Source organism: Xenopus laevis, chromosome 4L (assembly GCF_017654675.1).
Source record: "Xenopus laevis strain J_2021 chromosome 4L, Xenopus_laevis_v10.1, whole genome shotgun sequence".
Taxonomy (NCBI): Eukaryota; Metazoa; Chordata; class Amphibia; order Anura; family Pipidae; genus Xenopus; species Xenopus laevis.
The window spans coordinates 23,686,802-23,701,314 of record NC_054377.1 but is presented as its reverse complement, the minus strand read 5'-3'; the positions used below and the strand labels follow the sequence as shown (position 1 = coordinate 23,701,314).

The 14,513-nt window shown below is 40.6% G+C and overlaps 1 protein-coding gene across 1 annotated transcript in view; it reads left to right on the top strand.

Annotated features, from left to right (window-relative positions):
- The first annotated feature begins 281 nt into the window (after window positions 1–281).
- chrm1.L (cholinergic receptor, muscarinic 1 L homeolog) overlaps window positions 282–14,513 on the top strand; it is an 85,121-nt gene continuing 70,889 nt past the window's right edge. Inside the window, exon 1 of the mRNA XM_018257549.2 lies at window positions 282–483. The gene's annotated coding sequence lies outside the window, so the exon portion shown is untranslated. The remainder of the gene's footprint in view (window positions 484–14,513) is intronic.

Genomic DNA, 14,513 nt, shown 5'->3' with positions numbered 1-14,513 from the left:
ACAGCTAAAAAAAAATTATGAGAACCAGCTGAAAATTTTCATAGAATTGACCTTTTTATAATATATTAGAAGTTAGCTTAAAGGTCTGCAGGAGAGGTAATGCCACTTCATATTGTGAGAATAGTGCCTAAAGGCAGGTAGATTTTGGTCTAAATAACATTGAAAAGTTCAGTTTGCTTCTTAATTTCTCCAGCATATTTCAACAATTTCGAGGTGTCGTTTCCATTTCTCGCCGCTAGAGGGCAGATGCGCAGAAGCGTCCCTCCTCGTGCCCCAGCAGCAGCAGCAGCAGCAGTGTATGAAAGTGTAGCCGGAGAGTCGCTCAGTGCATAGAGAGCAGGCAGCGGAGAACAACGCGATCTTTTTATCTCCAAGAACAGGGAGAAGCCACTAGCCACAGGCACATAGCCACACAAACACACAGCACTATGGGAGCACTATTGGGATTTTAAGTCTGGCTGGTAGCACTTGCTACAGGTAAAGGTAAGTCACTGGGGCATTTTTATTACTTGGATTCCGGTGATCAGGGGAGTGATTTCTTGGTGTCTTTATAAGTGGTTTGTGTTCTGTTTCTTGGGTGAATTAGAGCCCAGGGTTCAGCCTCAATAGGTCCCTTCTTGGAATTTAGTGGCTATAGGTGGGCAATAGAGTGATGCCTTATTGTGATGCCATTGGGGCAGACAGTGCCTTATTACTCCCCATAGAGGACAATTATATAGTTAGTGGGGTCTGTATTGCCCCTGCCAGTTGCTAATGATGATAGAGCCTTAAATGAGTGCAATAGCCTCCTAGGTTCCCCTGTTGACCCCCCAACAATCAACTGATGGAATTCAGAGCAGCATTTACTTTTATGGTTGCATGTCTATCAGCCTTGGCATTGGAAAGTCTTCTGAAGTTGTGCTGTGCAACTTAGTCACCCGTTGGGATCAGACTGATGTTGGTGCTATGCAGGACTGGAGTTAGGGCATTTTGCTCTTGACAATGAGTGTCCGCACAATATTTTCCAGGGGGAATCGGCAAAGAAGCTAATATCACACTAGCATTCTACTGAAGATGAACCTATTCACGACAATGCAGACGATAAACGAATTAAAGCTTGCCTTGGGGTGGGAAGTTGTTGGGAATTAAATTTACAATTACAAAAATTTCTTGGAACTAGATGAAGAAGTCAGGGTGGGGCCACTTCCCCCTCTTGCCCCCTTCTGTGGACACCCATGTTTCTTAAGGGTCCCCTGGCAGACTGTACCTAGACGTGAGAAGAATATGTTATACTGTGGATCAGTTGTTAAATATTTTTAGTTTATGTGTCAGGGGTGTTCAATTTGTAGCCTTGACAATCTACAGCCTCCTCTCTGTCTTTTTTGCTATAAAATGCAAAGTGCCCACTAGGAAGTCTGTATTACCCTAAAATAACTCAACTGTGCTCTGCCTGCATGCTGGGTGCCCACTCTGGGGATAGGCAGATCAATATGTATTAGAGGCTTCTCCCTGGTAACATGGGATCTACATGCTAATTACCAGTGTAGCAAGGCAGGACTGAGGAGCGCTGACACCTGGGTGTGGTGGGTCAGAGGGAGATGCAGAGACAGATGCGCCTGGCAGGGGTATGAGAACGAAACTGCCGGGAGATCAGTACTGACTCTTACTGATTTTAATGAGAAGTCCGAGTCTTGCTGGCTCCTTCTGATCTTGACAAATTGTTCAGCAATTCAAGGAACCTTATTTATAGTGGCCGAGAATGGATTCTGTAAATATGAAACATTCAGTTTAATTAACTGAAACCCAAGATATATCCGTGCATAAGAAATTTATTACTGGAGAAGGTTAATCATTTCCATCATCTTTTCTGGCACTTGACCACTAGGGGCAGGGTTTCATTAGCGTAAATATTTAGATAAATGATGTTGTTTTTTTTCTGTGTCTGCGTGTTTTCTATGCATTCCCAGACAAGTAAAGGGAACTGTGCTTCGGGGAAGCCAGGGTTTGATTCCTTCCGCTTCCCCGTAGCAGTTAGATTGAAAGCTCTGTGGAGTAGAAGTGCAATACTGTCCACAATTACAGGCAATGTATGGGTATAGTTTTGTATGAATATGTCATATAAGGGACTGTTATATTAAAGTAATGTGCAAAAAGGAAAGCAAACAGAAATAAAATAGGGATATAAGAATGGGAGGAAATGAGGGCATTTGGGTTAGGAGAGTAGTAGGTATAGAAAGAGGGATGCCTAAGGAGGGATTTATATCAATAATAATTACACGTTCCATAAATGATGCTCACCTGAAAATATTTGAAATCTACAGGGCCCACCTCACATAAATATGTTTAATACAAATCACTGGCACGGATACTGTGCAAAGGGGAACACACAAATCTAGTAGAACATAACATCCAATCAGACAATTGCTTCCTAACTGGCAAGTAGTAAATACCAACTTCTGATTGCTTGCTGTGGGTCAATGGCTGATGCAACTTCTGAGACTTTTAGGACATTAACGTTAAACCGCTCGGTTGTGACATCACCACATTTTACAGCCACACCCTTTTGGAAGTCCCGTGAGAAACTAGGGCTTGAGTGGCCGTATATGCCCAGATTAGGTCAGGCATTTCGACTGACATAAATCAGTACATCAGTAATAGGGAATTGAGACAAAAAACGAATGTTTATTGGTGTAGTGGCAGCTGAGTGTTATTGACTATTTTGAGGAAATCAGTTAAAATCCTGCAACATACTTCCATCCAGAATATCCAGTAGGCTAAGGTCACAGATAGAGACCCTAAACCTCACTGATACACTGTATGCTACCATTTTCCTATTGGCTGAGTAAATAGGGTTACCTTTGCTGGCAGAAATTGTATTATATATAAATGTATGAGTGTAGAGGCTATGAGCAAATGGAAGGGCTGTTGTTATGGAAGGGGATAAGAAGGGCTCAAGACAAACAACTGCTCAAGAATGGAGACCTTGAGCAAAACAGAAACGGCATATTTGGCTAGCAACTTCATCAAGGGAATCAAGGGAAAATAATTTATATTTTAATAGTCTATTGAACAGATTCAGAGAAAATATAAATAAATAGTTTGTTGCCACTTTAATGTATGATAGCCCTCCATATGCTTTGGAAGCTACCCCATGGACCTGCTACCCTCAAATTTTGTGTATCTATTATCCACAGCTTTCTAAATGCATGAATTGTTCTTATAATATATTTATCTTCCATGTATATGTTAAGGTACATTTTTGACACCTTTTGCCTTGGTTGCCAACTCCCCCCCATCTTTGAAATCTTTTTAAATTTATGGACAGGGCCCTCACCAGAGCTACCATCTTTGTATTCCACCACGTCTAGGTCCTGATTGTCTGTTGTTGTTAGTCATTCAGTCTATGTTCTGCATTTGGTTTTTTGCCATATCTGCATTGTTTGAGATCCCCATTCCCATCCAGTACTTTGTTGTAAGCCTGACTTACCTCACATTTGATATCACCATTAGTTATATAGAGAAGTTATTGCCCCAAAACTGGAGGCCTGCCATGTGTACACATCTCATCACATAAACTAGGAAAGAGGTTCCTAATCTGTCAGGCCACCCTCTTGGCAGTGTATAGGAGGTGTAGCCTAAATGACCATTAGGGTGAAATTTGGATTAGTGTCCTAGATATTATTATTGGATTGTCAAAGTACCCGGGAATCTCCCAAAGGACCGAGACTTGGAGAATTCCCCTTAGCTCCTATTATTGCTCTCCAATCTCCAGATATCTCGATAATCTTTCTTCAGGGAGAAGTTTACTTAATGACCAGTCATTTGCTTTGATACCACTGAAGTCGTGTATCATTCCAATGTAGCAAATGTACTTGTTGTGCCTTCAGAACTTAAGTGAACTTACCCTGCTCATGTTCCATAGAAAGAAACTTGAAATAGATATTGTGCATTGGAAGAGCCTAATATATATTGTGCACTGGAGTGAGTATAATAACATATGGCCTGGCATCACTACTTTATTGTAGTTAACTATAGTCTGGGCCACTGCTACTATGAAGATATTGAGCTAGGAGGGGGCAGACATTCCTTGATAAGGCATGGAGTTAGTGGGAGTAGGCATGTAACTGAGAACAGGTGCAGCAAGAACATAAATTATCCATCCCACCTGAAGAAGTAGCTCAAGCTTTGGTCTGGTCCACCTAGTGAAGGCACTTTCACCATGCTGTGTCTGCATTTAGGTGGCATTCCCAAAGACTTTACTTCCCCCAAAGTTAGCCTTGCTTTGGAATACTAGTATGCACAAAAATGTAAGCATAATTCAAGCATCGATTGGGGATGTACCATTGAGATGGAGATGATAGGACCAAAGGCCTCCAGTATGAGTTGTTATTGGATACCCACCCACTACAGTATGAGGAGGGAGGCAAACATTGGATGAATAGTGAGATACATTATGTAGCATTTTTGTATTGATAGCTGCACATACATCCCTTTCTCCTGTGACACCGCAAGAGAAGTTGCCTTTAGAAGAGAAAGCCTATTGTAACAAATGCAAGTATGTGTAAATATCACCACGCCCCTGCAGAACTCTGTTGCATGTGCAGTAGGGTTATGTGTTGTTTTAAATTTTAGCAGGCTGGGGAAAGTAAATTTACTTTGTGCGGCCAACATCCTGGTCAGGAGTCAGTGAAGTGCAACAGAACGTCAGGAAAAGAGGAAACTAGGAGGAAATGCAGCACATTTGCACTGTTGGAATTGATTTGCTTAATTTGCATAGTGCTTTTAATGGAATGTCCCATTTGTATATGAGATCATTTCATTTAGCCTTCCATTAACTCTGGGGAGTGTTATTTAGAGCAGAGTGGCAAGAATGGGCAGGGGAATGTAGGGCAGTGGAATACTGGTACATCCAAGAGCTCTAAGAAGAAAACCAAACCTGAATGCTTTAACGGCTTACTCTACCCACCAGTTGCCCATTACAGTTGTGCTAAGTACAGGCAATAAATCTAATTATATAATGCACAAGAGCCACGAATATCCTGTAAAAAAACATCCTTATACTGTAAACGGTGCTTAGTGATTTCACCGGTTACAATCGGAGCTTAGTGATGCCATTTCTGTCACATCACTCACTGTAACTTTTGTATTGTAATAAATAAAGTATCCCCTGTTGCAAAATATGAGGATATTAGAAGTCACCCCCATGACCTGTATAAAAACAAAAATGGTCATGGAATTCCTCGGTACTTTATTCACTGTATAATGTTTTGGTCATCTTTAGGGAGGTGATAAGATAGAGGTGCTCAGAAAGCTGAGGGACAATAGCAGCCTCCCCAAGGGTACGTTGATAAAGCCATCTTTGAATCTAATGGGTACAACAAGCAAAAAGAATTGTAATACATTCACCCCTCACTATTTCATTAACAGAAAAATAAATGTATAGTTGCCATTTAAAATCATGTAGGTATCTTGGGTTACAAAGGCTTGATGGGACGTTCTCTCTCTCTCTCTCTCTCTCTTCAGCGCCTCAGCTCACCTCATTGGCGGATCGCCCTTGGCCGCCAGCCAGACAGAACGCACTGTGTAGCATGGAGATTAGCTCCTTCCGCAGGGCCTTCAGATTAAAAATGATTTTGAGTGGAGATCCCCTTTATTCAAAATGTCTGTGCACAGAAGCAGGGCTGTGCCTGTATTTGTTGAAGGTTCTCTGTGCCTGCAGTGTTGTTTGTGTGCACGTGGAACAGTTGGGTGTGTTGCAGGGCTTTTCACAGGTTGGTTCCACCACGGCTTTGCCATTGTGTAAAGGGAAAACAAGATTCAAGGTTCTAGAGCTCGATTCATGGACTGTCGGTTCAGCCATAACTAGATATTACTGGGCCCCGCTGCAAATTATTTTTCAGGCCCCCAAAATGTTTAGAGTTTCACCTGTTTAGCCAATATTTATTGAAATTGTAAATGAATTAGGGCTAGGGTTGCCACCTTTCATCCGGACTAACTCCAGGCAGGCAGGACCGTGATGTAGCGGGAGGCGGGGCAATGATGGGACGTGATGTAGCAGTGGTGGGATGTGACATCAGGGATGAGGCTATGAGATGGCGATTGGCGATTGCCTGATCGTCGCATCAATCTCAGGGATAATTTGGAAAACCGGGCAGGTAGTTTTGATCCAGACAGCCCTTAAATAAACGGGGCTGTCCAGGTCAAAACCAGACAGGTGGCCTCATGGGGCCCCTATAACTCCTGGTCCCCCACTACAGCCGCAGGGTCTGTTTCCTCTTAAACCCATGGGTACAGCTCGGTTCTCGTATACAAGGAATGTACTGGGGGTTGAGAGGTATTTTGAGCTTCAATAAGGCTTGATGTTAAGTGGGAGTTAATCAGAGGTCCAGGCACTGTAGTTGGTTGTGGTATGTAACATGTCTGTGTAGCATTACTGGGGGTCCATTAATCTCCCCCCCCCTCCAGTGTTATTGTGTTACCATCTTATTTTCCTTTTCAATTTTGTCATCGCAAGCAGAAATCACAAAGGCAAAGTCACTCTATAGATTTATTGATGTGTGCAAGAATTTTCGGGTGTGCTGTTGGGTTCAGCCATAGGATTAGTAGTAGTCTGTGTAGTAGTGCTGTTCCCTGCTGTGTGATGAATGCAGGAATATTAGTGTGGCTGGAGTGATAGCACAATGGTTGGAGCTGCAATGGTTCCTGCTGCATTGGAGACGTGTAGGAATAGCACTTACTGCCTTAATGGTGGATGGATTTGCATTGGCTTGAATACAATCTGTCACTGCAGGATTTTATTCCATAAACAAAGTTCGATACTAAACATACTTGGCCCTATTTGCTGAGAAGGTGCATGAGCCCTGCCAGTACAGCAGGGGATTGTGGGGCACCGACACGCCCAGGATGGATGTTGGATGCTGACAGATGAGGATACAGGGCTACAGACTGGGGCTGACATTAGAGGAGTAAGCTGTGTGTTAACATTAGGATTAACTTCCACCCAATCCTTGTTATACACTTCTGCCTCTTGCATGCTCTGTGTATGCTTGACTGTGTATATATCTGGGAACCCCCGCCTGCTGCTAGTAAATGTTAGGCAGCTGTCGAGTATGTTCTCTGTGGCCGTTGGGAGATGTAGTTCAGCAAAAGCCCAGTGACCCTTACAAAATCATCATAGCAGCTGGGTTTTGTTTGCATGTTGTGATCATTGCCCAGATTGTGTAGATCCAGCTATCGCTGCAACTGTTTCTGTTTGTCTCCCATTTTGGTAGATGTCATGATGAAGATGGGTGTAAGGGGCCATGATCATACCCTCCTGTGTTACAATACAAAGGGACCCTAATTTGTATTCTAGTATAATAACCAACTTATCTATATATCTATTTTAAGCCTTTGTGGCATTAATGTGGGTGCTCATAAGCATGCAACAGCAATTGCACCATTTGTGCATCATTCCCATGTCGTAAAGTATGTTAAGGATGTAAAGGGAGCCCTCTACTTACTACCTGCTCAAGGCAGCTGCATGGAACGGGGCTCCCTCATGCCCTAAAAACCCACACCTTGCTCCCTGTTGTCTGTTCTGCAAGGCAGGCACAATCGGTATCATGCTGCAAGAATACAGAATAGAGGCGTACATATAGACCAACATAAGGATAAGTAATAAAAAGTAGCAAGAACAATACATTTGTAGCCTTACAGAGCATTTGTTTTTAGATGGGGTCACTGACCCTCATTGGAAAGCTGGAAAGAGTCGGAAGAAGGCAAATAATTCAAAAACTATACAATGCATTGATTTGACTGAGACTGGAATATGAATAGGAGAGGCCTGAATAGAAAGATGAATAATAAAAAAGTAGCAATAACAATACCTTTGTAGCATTACAGAGCATTTGTTTTTATATGGGGTTCGGTGACCCCCATTTGAAAGCTGGAAAGAGTCAGAAGAAGAAGGCAAATCATTCAGAAACTATAAAAAAAGAAAAAAAAAGTGCCAATTGAAAAGTTGCTTTATATAAGCTATTCTATAACATGTCAAAAGTTAACTTAAAGGTGAACCACCCCTTTAATGTTCGCTTAAAGGACAAGGAAAGTTAAACTAAAGAAGTAGCTAGAAATGTTGTACATTATGTTTTGGGCTTCTGTACCCAAGGCAACTAAAGCCCTTTAGCAGTAAAGATCTGTGTCTCCAAAGATGCCCCAGTAGCTCCCCATCTTCTTTTCTGCTGATTCACCGCACATGCTCTGTACTGCTGTCACTTACTGAGCTTAGGGACCCACTCACAATATACAGTACACATAGAATATCAATGTCACAATATAAGGCTGATTAGTAATTAATACAGATAATTACTACATGACAGCACAGAAACCAGTGCAATTAGAATCAAAATTTAATAATCAGCCCTGTAGCATCAGCTTATATTATAGGCCAACCTCATTTTCTGTGTGATAATTAGTGTCTTAGCTTAGCTTCTCAAGCTTAGCTAAGAGAAAAGTTTAGCTTCTCAACAGCTGCTCAGAGCCCACTGAGCATGTGAGTGTCGCATACACTTTCCAAGATGGTGACCCCCTGTGACAAGTTTGAAGTCCTGGATCATTGCTGCTATTGACAAGCTGAAACTTTAGGCCGGTGCAATAAGTTCAGTATATAAAACATTGCATTTTTAGCCATATTCATTTTTAGGGTTTAGTTCTCCTTTAAAAATACAAGCAGGAATCATTCGGTATCAGAGAGACTTCTTGTAGAATCCGCCCTAGAATAACGATAGAAAGACCAGTGGCAAAACAGCTGCTTGTATGGTTGCCACCTGTTTGGTTTTGACCCAGACAGATGATTTTTGAAGGCATGTTGGGGTCAAAACTGCCTGTTTAGGAAAACCGGCAGGATTCCTTATGATTGACACTGCGATTGGCCAATCACATGTCATAGCCCCACTCCTGATGCCACGACTCCACCTCCATTGCATCACGACTCCACCCCCATTACGTTATAACCTGCCCCCTGCCTAGAGTTAGACAGGCCAAAAGGTGGCAACCCTATTTGCTTGTGTTTATCAAGCATTAATTTAAGGTTACATTATTGCCGAGACATGGCAGCACCTAACTAGGAGAGTCCTTCTCTAATGAGGTTTGTGCTACACAGTTCCTTGTGACTATGTGAATATTGTTCTTTTTTCCCAATAACAACAGCTTGTTCTCACTCTCCCACTGTTCTACCAAAGACTAAAAATACACGTATTTCTTTCCACTCCCATTCATATATTTTCTCCCGGCCAAAAATAATCCTGGTTGCATAATGAGCCTTTATACGGAAGTTTTCTTCACTTGCAGAAGCCGCTTTCCAAATTTGGGATGCCGGGATTAGTTTGCGTTTATCCCAGCAAACTGTAATGATGTTGATTCCGGTTCAGCTGCTGTTACAGCCCTGTCTGTGATAAAACAACGTTTTAATCTGGATGGGAAAATCTGTAATAATATGTTCAATGCTTAAAAGTGTGGTTCACCTTTAAGTTAACTTTTAGTATGTTATAGAATGGTCAATTCTAAGCAACTTTTCAATTGGTATGCATTATTTATTTATTTTTTATAGTTTTTAAATTATGAACCTTTTTCTTTTGACTCTTCCCAACTTTCAATTGGGGGCCACTGACCCCATCTAAATAACAAATGCTCTGTAAGGCTACAAATGTATTGTTATTGCTACATTTTATTACTCATCTCTATTCAGGCCTCTCCCATTTATATTCCAGTCTCTTATTCAAATCAATGCATGATTGCTAGGGTAATCTGGACCCTAGTAACCAGATTGCTGAATAAAAAGCTAAATAACTAAAAAAAAAAACAAATAATAAAAAATTAAACCCAATTGCAAATCACTCTCTATATCATACTAAACATTAATCTAAAGGTGAACAGCCCCTTTAGGGTCAGGGCACACGCACAGATTCAGGGAGACAAATCTCCTCTTCTTTGGGGCGACTAATCTCCCCGAATTGCCTCCCGCCAGCTAAAATGTGAATCGCCGGTGGGATGGCTCTAAGAACGCTTTGTTTTCTGAAGTCGCCCGAAGTTGCCTCACGAGGAAACTTTTGGCGACTTTGGAAAACGAAGCACTCCGAGTGCCATCCCGCTGGCGATTCGGGCAATTTACATTCTAGCCGGCGGGAGGCAGTTCAGGAAGATTAGTTGCCTCAAAGAAGAGGAGATTTGTTGAATCTGAGTGTGTGTCCTGACCCTTAAATATATCACAATACACCCTGCTGAACTGTTGCACCACATATTATGTAACTGATAACATGTTTTTAATGTTGTGTATCCAGCTTGGAATCCTATTCTCTCCAAGTAATTAACTCCTACTGTGAGGGCAAACAAAGACCCTCTGTTACATAATACACATAGTTGGGCAGTTCTGGACTGGGAGTCAAAACAGGCCCTGGCATGTCAAGTACACACAGGCCCAAACAGTCCCCACCGGCCCAATAAATAGCGACTGTCTATGGCATCTTCCCTCTGGCATTTGATTGCCAGTCCGGGCCTGTAGTTGGCCCCCTGTAAGAGCTGTGTACTGTGGAATCCTACGTTCAAACTAAACTGGGCATGCTCACCAAATGGCAGCCCATTCGCCTAGCAGTATTAGCTGGGATTGGCACTATACCATAATATAATTCAGGTTCCTTATAATGGCCTACCAGAGATGTCATGTGATTGACCCTTTTGGAAGCTGCCTTTGTGATTGGCAGAAAGAATCAAACCCTGTTCAGCTTTTACAACAGGGGCTATTCCCTTTCTGGCGTACAAAGGTGGCTGACAGGAATTTCTTAGTCTTTTCATACACATGGAAGATCACAGAAACTGCCCAGCAGTAGCAGTCCCCAACCCTGGCATCACCCACAGACAGAAGCTCTAAGTGCAGACTGGCTACCATCAAAACCCTGAGAAAAAATAAATAAGTTGTGTGTGTGTAAGTACTGCACTATGCCCACGCCCTGGCACAGCCTGGCACCATTACACCATCAGTCACACTTGGGTGCATACACCATCTTTAGCCCTGCAAAGATAAAAATATTAAGAACTGAAACTTTTTCACCCTGTTTGCACATAAGGCTGTGTTCCCACCCAGTGTCTTGGGCAAGCATAGTTTTTAGGACCTTGTTGTAAGGACAATGTGGGTAATGCAGTCAGAAAACATAAATAAGACATTCTTACGGTAACAATCCCAGTGCCTCTTGTAAAAACGTTCAAATCCACGCCCAGTTCTGCTTCCAATCCATTCAGTAGTAAGATATATCCCTGGTTCCCCTTGTTTTTGCTGCAGAGTGTTATTTATAGATGGATTGTGTGCTTCGCCTGATGAAGATTATGTTGTGTATATATCACTTTTGGGGCTGGAATTCTGTTCAAAGCTCAGGGACATCAGAAATATGTTCTACTTATACAATTTTTCATTTAAGGGCTTCTGAAAGCGCTGAAAGACTTGGCCCTTAAGGTTCTTGTAACGCAATAAAATAAGTAAAAGCAATGCAAAGTGCTTGCCTTTATCAGTGCAGTTTTACAGCTGATCTGGAGTCATTTTAAATATATATATATATATATATATATATATATATATATATATATAGATATAGTTAAGAGCACTCACGGGTATTGTGGCAAAAAGGCTTTTAATGGAGTATTACAGTCTACCCCACATTGATGTGGGTTAGACTGTAATACTCCATTAAAAGCCTTTTTGCCACAATACCCGTGAGTGCTCTTAACTATATCTATATGTTCTCTCTTGAAGAAGCACCCGGGATTCGATTAATTTATGGTGAGTGCCGGTTCAACAATATGACTATATATATATATATATATATATATATATATATATATATATATATATATAGTATATATATATATGCAGTATGGATATATATATATATATATATATATATATATATACATACACACACCACAAGGGCAGTAACCAATCAGTGATTAGCATTTTTTAACCAGCTGCAGGTAGAACCATTAAAGAAAAAAATGTTGCCATGGGTTTCTGCCTAGGTGCAAATTTAGCCAGCTTTGATAAATGGGCCCTAGTTTTTGAGGCCAGAGATTGCAATTTCTACCCTTTTCCCGACAGGAAGGGATAAGTGCAAGTTAAATGGTACCTCTTACCCTGCCTGGAAGAATTCTTCATAATGGTAATTTGTAGACCGATATCAGCTTTACTTTGCTCATATATCTCATTTTAATATAAATTTTATGAATGTTGACTATCTCTTAGTATAAAAGAAGTGTATCAGAGTCAGTGTTATCTACTATGTTTATTACACCTAAAAATTCTAATTGTCACTTACTTTTCTCTGTTGAGCTAGTGTTTCTAACATTTGAAACAATGGAGCCGTGGCTGAGCTGGTAAGGCTGAATTCTGCTATATGGTTTCAAGAGAAGAAGCAGTATAGAAGAGGGCAGAAAATTAATTAATGTATAATAGAATGTTGCTTAGAGTTGCATTAGTTTGGGGTGTTTACATTCCCTTTAAGGCACTTTGCAAGGTGATTTCAGAAGTGCTAGTTATAAAAATTTAACATATTTTACAAAGATTTTTTTTTTTTTGCTGTTTTACTAAGGAAGGTCAGTATGGAAGCATTAGAATTTGAGTCAGTGTATAGAACGTGTCCTCCTTATATATTTACCCCCCAAGAGTACAGTTAAGATACTGTTCTTCAAAAGAGGGGGGCAGTTGAGTAATGAATAATCCTTAGCAGTGATTCACTTAGGAGCTGATTGTGCGGCGTAATGCTGATTGTGGTAGCGGAAGAGTTATCTGGGAGGATTCAGGGTGGCTGACAACCTGATCCATCCTCCAGGATACTGGTCCGTGCAGATGGTAATCAACGTCCCCCGCAAGCAGAGCCGTATTTGCTTTAATTACAGTGGGAGCAAAAGTCAGAGGGGAGAGAAAGGGAGAGTGAATGTGTGCACCTGCATGGAAATATATGTACAGACAGACAGTATGTTTAGCTACAGACAGACAGTGCAGAAAGAGACAGCCTGGCAGGCAATATTTGTAGACGGATAAGGAGAGAGATACATAAAAGATAAAGATATCAAGAGGGAGATTAGAAAGATGGATAGATAGATAAATAGATAGATAGATAGATAGATAGATAGATAGATAGATAGATAGATAGATGATAGATAGATAGATAGATAGATAGATAGATAGATAGATAGATATAATAGATGATAGATACATAGAGAGCTATATAATCAATAGATAATGGATAGATAGATAGATAGATAGATAGATAGATAGATAGATAGATAGATAGATAGATGATCTAGAGATGATCGATAAGAAGCTAGATAGATATAATAGATACATAGATAGATATATTATTGATAGATAATGGATAGATAGATAATGTATAGATTAGATAGATAGATAGATAGATAGATAATAGATAGATAGATAGATAGATAGATAGATAGATAGATAGATAGATAGATGATAGATAGATAGATAGATCGATGATAGATAGATAGATAGATAATAGATAAATGATCAATAGATGATAGATAGATCTAGATATATATTATATACATAGATAATACCGTTCAAGAAGTATTTTCAGCTCGCCAGTAATTGATTTAAAGATAAGTGGATTATTGGTTTGTGACTCAGGGGCCGTACTGACTATAGTAATGGTTCTACTGGGAAGGCTTTATAGTATGCATCATTTTGCACTGAGGACAGGGTATTATGCTCTGCAAAGGTTATTCACGATGCTGGCTACTCATGTGGCAGCAATTCAATTGCAGAGTAACTCTGGGATCTTTGTGCAACTTTGATATAATTTTTATTAAATTTGATATACTTTTATTTACCTACATTGAAAATTTTCATTGACATCCGCAATTTATTACGTCCCAAGTATTTTGGCACATGAACTTTTCACTGAAGAACATCCATGTCCTTTTCAGCAGGAATTATTATGCCACTACATTAGCAGCTCATTATTTATGTTATATCCTCCAAGCTGATTTCCCATATATCCCATATATCAGCAGAAGTCCTGGTGAGCCTCCACCCTAGTGGTCCCTGCTGCCCCAAATCCCACCAGAAGTCAGCGTGTTTTCCTGTATATTATGACCGCTATATTGAAAAAATAAGTTAAGATAACTTCTAGTTGCATCCACAGCAGACACGTAGCTACTTCCTTCCTGTCAAAAAAATTAAGTAGAAGGGGAAAGCAAGGCAAAACTAAACTATGTAAAAAATACAATATGATAAAAACAGAATTGTGATCATTTTGTGTCCATTTTGAAGGGAATGTACTTATCCCTCAAAAAAGAACTTTTGCAGGCAAAATGAAAGACCTGCAGGGAAATTATTTTGGTTCATATTATGAAATAGTGCCATTCAATTTGCATGGAAAAGTCTGCTTCCTTCCTTCCAGCAAAAGGCTCATTATCTTTATGCTAGAGCAGACAAGTCATGGATACTCTGAGTTTCTGTTTACATCACTGCAGTCAGGAGAGGATCA